General features: G+C 41.5%; 1 protein-coding gene across 6 annotated transcripts in view; it reads right to left on the reverse strand.

Moving 5' to 3' along the window:
* Positions 1-9,492, reverse strand: part of INSIG2 (insulin induced gene 2) — an 858,026-nt gene extending 848,534 nt beyond the window's left edge. The window contains exons 1-2 of one of the 6 annotated variants that reach the window (XM_044074980.1): positions 8,513-8,854; positions 1,607-1,712 (exon numbers count right to left, since the gene is read on the reverse strand). The gene's annotated coding sequence lies outside the window, so the exon portion shown is untranslated. Of the gene's footprint in view, positions 1-1,606; positions 1,713-8,036; positions 8,478-8,512; positions 8,855-9,255; positions 9,405-9,443 lie in introns of those variants that run through there. The other 5 variants (XM_044074986.1, XM_044074983.1, XM_044074982.1 and 2 more) reach the window with 5 other exon arrangements.
* Between the last annotated feature and the right edge of the window lie 2,872 nt (positions 9,493-12,364).

Here is a 12,364-nt window from a genome sequence, read left to right on the forward strand (position 1 = left end):
GTTATCTCAGCTATATTAGCTACAAATTTTGCTAGATACAATATGATTTCTTGGAATGCTGAATTAACAACTAATTGTATGTGATCAGTACATATCAATACATCAAGTGTCAACAAATTACCGAGATAAAAAAAAGACTTTTTACAAGGGGCAGTTTTGCAGGTTTCAGTTCCTTGCCAAGTTACTCCTTTCATCTCCCCTTCTTCAAGAGACATATAAAGGAACAGTTTTAATGGCACACCAGGCTGTGATTTGTTTGATGTCTATTGTCATGCAAAGCTTACTAAATAGATGAATCTAGCCAAGCTGGAAATGTGAAACTGTAGCCCATTGACGGAGGGGAGATGGGAGGAGTAACTTGGCCAGGAATTGAAACTTACAAAACTGCTCCTTGTGAAAAGTCTTTATCTCAGTAATTTGTTGACTCTTTTGCAAGTTTCTTTCAGAGTATGTCTAGTGCATTTGTGGGAACAACATTTGTAAAACTCAGTGCATACCAGTCAATGACACATGAGCTGCAGACTCAAACTTGGCAGTTTTTTCAGATGTTCCATTCTAAGTGAATGGAAGTCTAGTCTGACAACAAACGGTAGGGCTATTTATTCTCACAATCTGTGCATTATGGGACAGATTTAGCTTTCCAAAGGAATCACAATGTCTGCCCCATGAGGGCAAACAGGAGTAAAAAATAAATTAAAATGGATGGTGCAGCGGTAGTGTTGTCATCTCACAGCAAGAGGTTCTCCGGTTCAATTCTTGACTGGGGTGCCTTCTGTGTGGAGTTTGCATGTTCTCCCTCCATTCGTATGGGTTTTCTCCAGGTGCTCTGGTTTCCTCCCACATTGCAAAGACATGCATCTGGAGAATTTCTCCCTGGGCCTCTGCTGAAAATTGGCTTCATTCCAAGTCAGACTTTTCCAGTTAACAAATGTTAAATAAATAAATGAATGAATTAAATAAAATTAGGAAAGAGTACTTATTTTATTTTTGCTGCAGGCAACTTTGGGAAGTGCAGTAAATCGTGGCAAGATAAAAAATACATGTTTTTGCCTGTGGTGGTTCTTTAAACGACTACCATTTGTCTTCAGACCATGTACAGAATTTCTCATCACTTGACTAAGTCTTTACTGGCTCTACCTTTGAATGTCTTCAGCAGCCTTTTACTTCAAATCATACTGTTTTTCTAAATCTCTTTCTTTCATCTTCCTTTATGCAAAGAGTTCTCCCTTTTCTTTCAGATGTATATGCTGTGCTTAAACCTTTGCTCTTACATAGCCATCTTCATCATATTAGTCTTCATTCTTCCTTTATCTCCATGTTTTTCTGTTTCCACTCTTCCTTTGCTTCCATATGCTTCTCATTCTCTACAATATACTCTCTCTCTCACTTACCTGAATAACTTCTTAGTGAGCAACAAAATTAGATTCAACTATTCGCTTACTATACATATAACATACAAGTAGAATGTCTGAAGGTCCATGTATGCCTAACACGTTATTTTTGCATCATTTGTTTAAATGTACACTATACACTTTCCTGTAAAACTTGTACACACTTCATATTTTACTCAATGATATGTATTCCTTGTACAAATGGAGTACTTTACCTAAATCACTGACAGCTGTAGCCAGCCAACTCTCCCTGGTTTCATAAAACAAACAGATCAACGGTCTTCTTCAATCTGCATCTCGCCATGTTTGTAACCAGTGCATCTAAGAAGCAGCCGATACAAAGCAGCACCATTACAATGGATGCAGGATGGGATACCATTCAAAATGTTCAACAAGGCAGAAAAACAAACCCCTGCTTAGCAATGAGAAATCACTACTGCAAGATGTTAACAAGAGCATTCAGTGCTAGCCACTGTAGAACAGCATTAAACAAATGCCATAAAACATTATTTTCACTTTTTGAATTAGTGGGTACACAAAGTTCTGTCAACCTCGTCCGTTGTCAATTTCTAAATAGCCATCATTTCACCAGATTTGTGTTTCAATAAAAATTAACATTATTACTGGTAGTACAGAAAAGTTAATTTCTTATGCATTACAGTATGTTTTCCTTAAAAGTTCTGTTAATACACACACATTTTTGGACAGAATTATTATCCAAGACAGTACTGCGGAAAGTTGGAGGGTTCTGAGCAGCCAGAAAAAACTACCAAAGTGAAACTACCGAAATCTATCTACTCTGCTTGATGAAATCAGTAGGTTATTTCATTAGTTATAGGACCATCAGTCTTACATGCAAAGCCATAAAACCTACAATGGCAAAACTCATTTCTGAAGACAACTTAACTGATCTAGACCCCAAACTTAATACAAAACTCTATGCTGTCTGCTGAACTACAAATTGGCTAGTCAACAGACTCCAAGTCATGGAAGCTGGTAGTACCCTCTCTAAACATAAAGCTATAGAGTGGTGTACCACCGGGCTTTGTGCTGGGTCCTCATCCAACCCAAGTGTGATGATGACTGCAATTTGGGTACTGTTGCAGCTCACCCACTGTATTAGACATCTCCAGCAAGGGCTGCAATACACACATACCGGATATACTGAAAATTATCTCATGTTATCTCATGCTAAATGTAAACAAAGTGTAGCATAGTAGCATTTGGCAAAATAGGTGCTGTCACCTTATATACTATATATAAAATAATATTCCTATTCAGACAGACAATCATAAGTCACCTCAGTACACATTTGTACACCTCTCTCTCGTTTGATTACCACATTTCCATTACAGTCAGAAAACCCTGAAGACATGATCTATCACTGTACTCTTACTTTATCATACCCATATTAGAGTACAATGCTTGCTTTGGTATGTACAAGTCGAAGCATAACACTCAAATGGAAAGGCCCCAAAGACTGCACATCAAGAAAATCAAAAGCCTTAAATCATTCAACTATACTGCCAGACCAGCACAAATCAAATTCAGCAGCTTACAGGCTGCTTCTAGAAGATTAGTAACTCACTTTTCTCACAATGAAAGACCGATTCCTATCTGACCTCTTATTTCCCTGAAAATTCAAAGCCTCTATAAAACACCCACACTAGGGACTACACCCAGAAATAAACCAGACTTGTTGGGGGGAAAGGTTCCTACATATTCCCATTTTATGGAATAAGTTACCATTATAGGTCGAAGTAATAATTTGACTACCTTTAAGGTTAGTCTTAAGGATTGGAAAGGTAAGCACAAAATTGCAATAGGGTTACTATGTGTAAGCTCTGCTCAATTTGGGGGCTTGAGCATTATTAATTGCTTGAAAAGGAAGGAAATAACTTTCAAGCTTAATATCTTACTTAAAAGTGTACGGCTCTTGCTATTACTGTTTCCATGTTAATATAACAAATGCAAACCTCACAACTTTACTGGATACCATCATAAATGACCAGTTGAAATTAGACCACCATGTGTCACGTGTTTAAAAAAAACTAGACACATTATACAGAATAAAAACCTACCTTACTGACAAAGGTGAGGAATGTTAAAATAAAATAGAGAAAACTGCAGTAAACAACAACAGAACACACCACTGCCTAGTCCTCCAACACTTAATCTAGTTAGAGGCAGCACATCACCAAGCTCATTCTCAGTTAACTACAATAAACAGACCTTTCTATAAGCCAGACAACTGCCCAGCCCTGAACTTAATGCAACATTACCCCCACAAAAGAATTTTACACTCTACAGAAAAATCACTAATCCCTATAACTAAATCATCTAATACTGCAGGTGACTCTACATTCAGATAACGTAGCTGAAACTATGGAACCACTTCCCACTACCACTGAAATCCATTCAGAATGCAAACGTAGTCATATCAAATCAATGGATCTGCTCCTATACATTTAAAGGACAAATGACATTGTTATCTTCAGCCATTACCCTTCATTCAGAATCCGATGCCATACAGTTTTATAACTATATACTTCATTCTGTGATGCCGCTCATCCCCACCTCTATTACTTCTAATATAAACCGTATATGTAACGGTCTCTGAACCTGCTTTACACCCACTTCTAAACTACAACAGATCAGTTAAACACTAAAGTGGTGCAAGATCTGACCTTAAATGTTAAGCACTATCTACTAAGTCTGTCAAGGTCTAGTTCCACACTTAGCACTAAAATCTGTCAGTGCAAATGACAGCAGCAGTATAAAACAGTTGCTTCTGCCTAATGTCCATCGATAACATGTCCACGACTTCCTGTTCTAAACCTAGAAAGACAGCAGAATAACAGAACGTGTGTTCACCTGATTTACTGAAGGATACGAAGTCTGAAGTCTAAATTTATGCCATTATTTAGGCTCTTCAGACCTCAGTAATTTGTAAGAAAAAACAGAGACTTCATTAGGAACAGACCCAACACAGCATGCAAAAATCTGGACATTCTGCAAAGGTATGGAAGGGAAGTGTAAACAAAAGGGACAGTGTTAGACTAATAAGTATTAGTGGTTAGCGGATAGAAGATAAGAAACTAAGAGTAATGCTACTCAATGCCAGAAGTCTAAACCTCAAGATGCATGCACTCGAAACTCTCCTTAGCATGGAGAACATCGATATCTGTGCAGTAACGGAAACCTGGTTCAAGGCTCCCGAGAGCACCCCAGCACTACCAGGTTATACCTCATACCATGCTTTTCTGCCCCAAAACTTGGACCGAACCAGAAAAGGAGGGGGAGTATCAATATTCGTCAAAGATATCCACACCTCCAGGTTGGTGGCACAGCACGAAGCATCAGAGACTATCCATGTGCAACTAACAGTGGGTAAAACTGCCTTCCAGTTTATAGCCTGCTACAGACCACCCTCCCAAACCCAGGAACCCCACTCGGCCTTCCTGAGAATACTGGAAAATATGAAGGTCTCTCCAAATACCATTATATTGGGCGACTTCAACTACCCAAACATAGACTGGGAGCATTACTCTAGCTCCAACATCCTAGCTCAAAGGTTCCTAGAATTTATAAACTCAAATGCTATGGAACAACTTGTTACCACTCCCACAAGAGGAGAAAACATACTGGACCTGATCATCACCAACATGGGGACTCTATGCTCCAGACCAGAAGTGTATCCCTCACTGGTACGATCAGACCATAAACTAATCTCACTGGATATTCACATCCCGACCCCACCCCCTGCCCAGAAATCCACAGTGAAAAACTTCTCTAAAGCAAATTTCACACTCCTCAAAACTGAGGTGGAAACCTTCAAAGCCCTGGGGCCTGTGGAAAATATGGCCCAGACCGCAGAATCCTTTATAAACGCATTCTATGAACACCTTCAGGAATGCATGGATCATGCAATCCCAAATAAAACCAACACCCAATCCCCCAAAGGCAGACGTTCTGTCTGGTGGACCCCAGCCATAAACAAACTATACAATAGAGGGAGGACACTACTACATGATAGAGCAAAATCCCAAAAAGGGAAGGCATCTCTGATCAGAGTTAGCAAAAAACTATGGGCACTCATAAAATCGTCTAAGGCCAGCTTCGAGAGAAAAATTGCACAGGACACTAAGGATAATCACAAGGCTTTCTTTAGTTATGTTAGGAACCTGGGTGGGAATTCCCAGATATGCTCAGAAATAGTCCAAAATGACAAAAAATACACCAAACCCACAGACATTGCCAACATCCTAGCTGACAGGTTCTGCGCAAACTTCTCCCCCCCGCCTCCCCACCAAAAGGGCGAATATCTATCCCAGCAGAGTGCTGCCCCCCTGACATCTCAGATGCTCAGGTAAGAGCCGCCCTCTCCAAAGCAAAAAAACACAACATCAATGGGACCAGACGGTGTCCCGGGCTGCGTCCTACATGAACTCCAAGAAGAGCCAAACCCAAACATAAAACTACTGTTCAATCTCAGCCTTACCACAGGATATGTACCCAGAGTGGCGTACAGCAACAGTGATCCCTCTCCACAAAGGTGGTGCCTCAACAGATCCTGGAAACTATCGCCCCATAAGCCTGACTAGCTTGGTCTGCAAAGCTATGGAAAGGATCATCATGGACCTCATAAATAAAGATATTGGGGACCTACAGACACTGGATCCTACCCAGTTCGGCTTTGTTAAGGGCATATCCTGCCTCTTAAACCTGGTCGATTTCTTTGAAACAGTCACCAAGGCCACTGACGAGGGGAAGGTGGTCCACACAGCCTACCTGGACCTCGCAAAAGCCTTTGATACAATACCCCACTCGGGCATTATAGATAAGCTCACCAGCTTAAATATAAACCCCTGTGTCACTAGATGGGTTGCAAACTGGCTTAAGGACAGAACCCACATGGTTAGAATTGCTGGAGCCATGTCAGACTCCAAACCAGTTACAAGTGGCGTCCCACAAGGCTCAGTCCTGGGACCTCTCTTGTTCGGTATATATTTCTCGGAGGTACAGGCCAACACGGAAGGACTGTGGCTGACCAAGTTCGCAGATGACTGCAAACTGGGCGCCATAATCGACTCTCCAGCCGACGCAAGCATCTTCCAAAAGGGCCTCATAGAAACAGACAACTGGTGCCAGAGCCATGGCCTCAAGCTAAACGCCAAAGTGTATAGTCATCCCCTTTGGCAAAAACAAAGTGCCCACAAATTACCACATAGGTGGTAATCCATTAAGTAAGGAAGAAGTAATTATGGACCTGTGGACCCAAGTTGATAGCAATCTCTCATTTGACAACCACGTGGCCAAAGTGGTTAGAAAAACATTTTATATAGCCCATCTAATCATGAAGGGATTCACATCTAGATCAGGGGAGGTCATCATTCCTCTTTACTCATCCCTCATCAGGCCCATAATTGAGTACAATGCCCCTTTTGGGATGTACCTTACCAGACACCTGCAGCAACTGGAAAGACCCCAAAAGTACCTCACCAAGAGGATCAAAGGGCTCAAACAGATGCCATATGCTGCCCGGTTAAAGAAACTCCAGCTCTACTCAGTGGCATACCACCTGCTCAGAGGCGATCTGTGCCGGACATATAAAGCCATGTCCAATCTGGAATTAATGGACATGCTGTACCTCAGAAAATTCAAATCCCATCGAGCTACGCGCTCGAGAGACTTGAACCTCAGCACTGAAATAAATAGGACATGCTGGAGGGACAGATTCATAACCCAGAGGCTCCCTTCACTCTGGAATAAAATCCCAGTCCAGGTTAGGCAGAGTCCCTCATTGACTGTTTTCAAGAGGAATCTTGATGAGTGGATGGGGGATCGTAGGTTTACCCTGGGTATCACTTCTGTGTCACTGTTAGACAGAGGCACAGTATACTAACCTCGAAAAAGGGCATAACAAAATTAATTTAAAATGGGTGGCGAAAGCCAAACACACACTGGCTAAGCTTATAAATGCCCTCGGGCAAATAGCCTAGTATGAACCTATGCTAGCCTGATATGTGTTCTCGAACTGGATGCCAAGCTTCCCTCTTAAGACCAATCCCTTGGCATCCATGTCTGGAATACAATATGGTTAAGTTCATGATCCCCTATATTAACATATTCTGCTGTACCTAGTTAGCTCCTTCCTTCACTTTCATTTCTTTCAATTTCTAAGCACTAATCACATGACCTATTATCCATCTGGCAAACCCACTAATATACCTCTTCAAAATACTCATTGGTCAGCATCTATTAATACAAGAATATTTTATACTGTAAAAGTGCATATAAATACAATTTAATTAACAAATATGTCCAATTGCTAATACATATGTTTAATACTATATATATATATATATACATATATATATATATATATATATATATATAATATAAATAAAACAGTGTCTGTTTCGGCTTTTCTCCTTAGGCCTCCATTTTTTTTACTAAATCAAGTGGAACAGGATAAACAAATGCACAAAAATGAAATAAAATTATCTGCACAAGAATTCTTGACAAAGCCAAATGTAACAGGGATACAAAGGCACAAAACCTTGGATTTTTTAAATACTACTACAATCCCTTTACAAGTTGATAACACAACAGGACTTAACAACAATAAAGTATAATACTCACTAATCTATCATTACTGACCGACTGTAATCATCGGTGATTTACCAGAAATCAAACCATTTTCGACGGACGAGGCAAAAAAGCAGGGATATTCTGCAAAACTCAGGACAACTAATGCGTATAAACAACTGCAAGACAGTGAGAGCAGAACATAAACAACCCTCTACGACAGAATCGTGCAAGACGTGTTAGCCGCTTCTGTTTCTGTTTTTCAGACATAAAACGGCATTGTATACGTACTTCTGTCAATAATAAAGCTCCAGTCATTGATGACATTATGTTGGCTAGAGATCCAGTCACTTTTACAACTAGTATGTTAAATATGATCAGCGCTCCAAAGAGCACTAAGCATTAAATACAGCATTCAACATACGCTCACCAGCAAGTAAAATAAAAGAAACAGGAAATGTTACTGTTCCAACCCGAGCTCGGATCTATTCACAACATACACACACCATAACACAGTAACTTACTCATACCGGCTTATATATTTTGATTCCAAAAAGGAAATCTGCCATAGACTACAACAGTCGCTTTTTAAACACGACTATATTTACAACAGCTGCTGGTACCAGCCCACAAACCATAAGCACAGACTGTATCCACGAGAAGCGACACTTACAACGAAAATAGTTCGTTAATATTGTGCGACAAAAATGTTCATCGGTTGTAGCATGCACAATAGGAATGAGTCCTATCTAAACTTGCAAAATATTTCTTTGTATTAAGGAAGGCTAAAGTGATTTGCTGTAATTTAAATGTGATGGATAGCGATAGCGCCCGACTTGTTAATCCCATATTGCTGATGAGCTGCAAAATACATGGTTATATGTAGGTCTTCTCTGTGCGCACGTTGGGTCGTTGAATGTTGTTTTTTGTTGACTTACTTAAACAAATAAATGTAGAGCACTATATATTTTCAGGATGAGCCGTGAAGAGGACATTATTCCTCGATTTACTGCTTCATAAAAATACTGTCGCACTGCACAACTTCGGTTTTAGTGAATAATTTGGCGATAAGGCAGAGCACTGCACCTCACAAGTGTTTTGGGGCGGTAAGGTAGCGTACTGGACCTCACCAGTGCTTTTGGGTAGTTCTCAGAACCTTACGACAGTTGCTTAACATCTAGGCGCTGTTACACATTATCTCAAATTCTTTTTGCTCAATAGACATGGGCAAAGCTAAAATGTTTGGTAGAAAACACATTATTATAATTCATACTTCTCCGGTAATCTCGTAAGAAAGAAAGTCCCTTATTTTTCTTAAAACTGTCCATGTTCCTCAGTGTTACACATTTGAAAGGTGTGTTACGCGTTCAGTGTTTAGATTTTTTTAGTTAATGACGCAATCAGAAGAGAGTAGTCTTACAAATACGAATACTTAGTTTTGTAATAGAAGTAGAACAGTACCTCGCGTCTAGTTCCGCGCTGATATGGGCGTGTCGTCAATGAATGACAGTGAGATGGGCGTGGAAACGGCCGATGACTGACATGCATGCTGATTTGCATGTGACGCAATGCACGTATTCCTGTAAACTTTTTATTCGGTTCATAGGTAAGTACTAGGTTATCTGCCCGTGGGCATTGATAAGTCTAGCCACAGAGTGATGGCTTTCGCCTCCCCATTAGATTAGTAACCTGGGCCTCTGTCAATAGGGCGCCTGAAGTGATCCCAGGGTAGAACTTAATGATTACCCATCAAGATTTCTCTTGAAGAGGGTCAGGGAGGAGCTCTGTCAAATATGGATTGGGATTCTATTCCAAAGTGAGGGGAGTCGCCGGGACAGGAATCTATCCCTTCAGCATGTCCTGTTTATTGTTGTACATAGGTTCAAGTCGCTAGAACTAGTGATTCTGAGGGATCTCGTTTTTGTGAGGTGAGGCATGTCCATTACTTCAGGGTTTGACATGGCCCTGTAGGTCAGGCATAGGTCACCTCTGAGCAGACGGTAAGCGACTGAGAAGAACTGCAGCTTTTTTAGTCGTGCTTCATAGGGTAAATGTTTAAGGCCCTTAATCCTCTTAGTGAGGTACTTCTGTGGTCTTTCTAGTTGTTGCAGGTGTCTAGTGAGGTACATCCCAAATGGGGCATTGTACTCTATTATGGGCCTAATGAGTGAGAAGTAAAGGGGCACAATCACATCCTTGGATCTGGATGAGAAACCCTTTGTGATCAGGTGTGCCACATAGAAGGATTTCCTGACAGTTTTGGTTATGTGGTTATCAAAGGAGAGCATGCTATCTACTTGGGTACCCAGGTCCCTAATTACTTCTTCTGTACTTAGTGGATTCCCATCTATGTGGTAGTTTTTAGGTACTTTGTTTTTCCCAAATGGGATCACTATGCATTTTTTGGCATTTAGCTTGAGGCCATGACTTTGACACCAGGTGTTTGTCTCTGTGAGACCCTTTTGCAGGATGTCTGTGTCAGCTGGAGAGTCAATTATTGCACCTAATTTACAGTCATCTGCAAACTTGGTTAGCCACAGTCCCTCCGCCTTTGCCTGTACTTCAGAAAAATATATACCGAACAGGAGGGGTCCCAGGACTGAGCCCTGTGGGACTCTGCTTGTGACTGGTTTAGAGTCAGACTGGTTTAGAGTCAGACATGGCGCCTGCCACTCTTACCGTGTGGGTTCTGTCTGAGAGCCAATTGGCAACCCATCTTGTGACATAGGGGTTAATATTTAAGCTGGTGAGTTTGTCTATGATTCCTGAGTGTGGGATGGTGTCGAACGCCTTAGCGAGGTCCAGATATGCTGTGTGGACCACCTTCCCATCATCTATGGCCTTGGTGACTGTTTCAAAGAAGTCGACCAAGTTCAGAAGGCAAGATCTGCCTTTAACAAAGCCGAACTGGTTGGGGTCCAGTGTCTGGAGGTTCCCAATGTCCCTGTTAATGAGCTCCATGATAATGTGTTCCATGGCTTTGCAGACCAAGCTAGTCAAGCTTATAGGGTGATAGTTCCCAGGGTCAGTTGTGGCACCACCTTTGTGGAGTGGTACGACTGTTGCTGTACGCCATTCTTTGGGTACATAGCCTGTAGAGAGGCTGAGCTTGAATAGTGATTTGAGATGGGAGGTTAGTTCATTTTGAAGCTCGTGTAAGACACAACCTGGGATAGCATCTGGTCCCATTGATGCTGTGTTTTTGGCCTTTGCAAGGGCTGTCTTTACTTGTGTGTCTGAGATATCTGGAGCGCCACATTCTTCTGGGATGGGTGCTAGCCCCTTTGGTGGAGGGGGGGGGTGAAGTTTGCACTGAACTTGTCAGCCAGAATGTTGGCAATGTCGGTTGGTTCAGTGTATTTATGGCCATTATGCACTAGCTTGTAGCATATCTGAGAGTTTGCCCCTAGACTCTTGACATAGTTAAAGAAGGCCTTGTGGTTATTCTTAGAGTCATTGGCTGTTTTTCTTTTGAAGTTGGCCTTGGATGATTTAATGAGGGAGCGCAGTTTTTTACTGATGTTAATCGGAGATGCCTTCTTATTTTGGGATTTTGTTCTATCTTGCAGGAGTTTCCTCCTTCTGTTGTAAAGTTTATTTATGGCCGGGGTCCACCAGACTGGCTTCCTCTTTTTTGAGGAGTTGGTCTTGATTTTACTTGGGAAGGCTCTGTCCATGCATTCTTGAAGGTGTTCATAGAATGCAGTTGTAAAGGATTCTGCCGATGGGTCATCATTTTCCATTTGATTGGGAGCTTTGAAACTTCCCACTTCGGTCTTGAGGAGTGTGAAGTTTGCTTTAGAGAAGTTTTTTACCTTGATTTCCTTGGGGGGGGTCGGGATGTGGATGTCCAGTGTGATTAGTTTGTGATCTGATCTTACCAATGACAAGTTTACCTCTGGTGTGGAACATAGGTTCCCATGTTGGTGATGACCAGTCCAGTATGTTGTCACCTCTTGTGGGAGTGGTGACCAGCTGTTCAAGGGCATTTGATTTTATAAATTCAAGGAAGCATTGGGCTAGGGCGTTTGAGCTTGAGTAGTTTTCCCAGTCAATGTTTGGATAGTTGAAGTCACCCAGTAGCATGGTGTTGGGTAGAATCTTCATACTTTCTAATGTTCTCAGGAATGCTGCATGAGGGTCCTGAGACAAGGTGGGAGATCTGTAGCAAGCTATAAATTGAACAGTCAATTTACCCGCTGTCAATTGCACTTGGATGGTCTCAGATTCCTCGTGCTGTGCTACTAACCTGGAGGTGTGGGTGTTCTTGATGAATATAGACGCACCCCCTCCTTTTGTGTTTCGGTCCTGGTTTTGGGACCTAAAGATATGGTAGGAGTTATAGCCTGGTAGTGCTGGGGTGCTCTCTGGAGCCTTGAACC

This window comes from Protopterus annectens, chromosome 6.part0 (genome assembly GCF_019279795.1).
Source record: "Protopterus annectens isolate FY-2018-M chromosome 6.part0, PAN1.0, whole genome shotgun sequence".
NCBI lineage: Eukaryota > Metazoa > Chordata > Ceratodontiformes > Protopteridae > Protopterus > Protopterus annectens.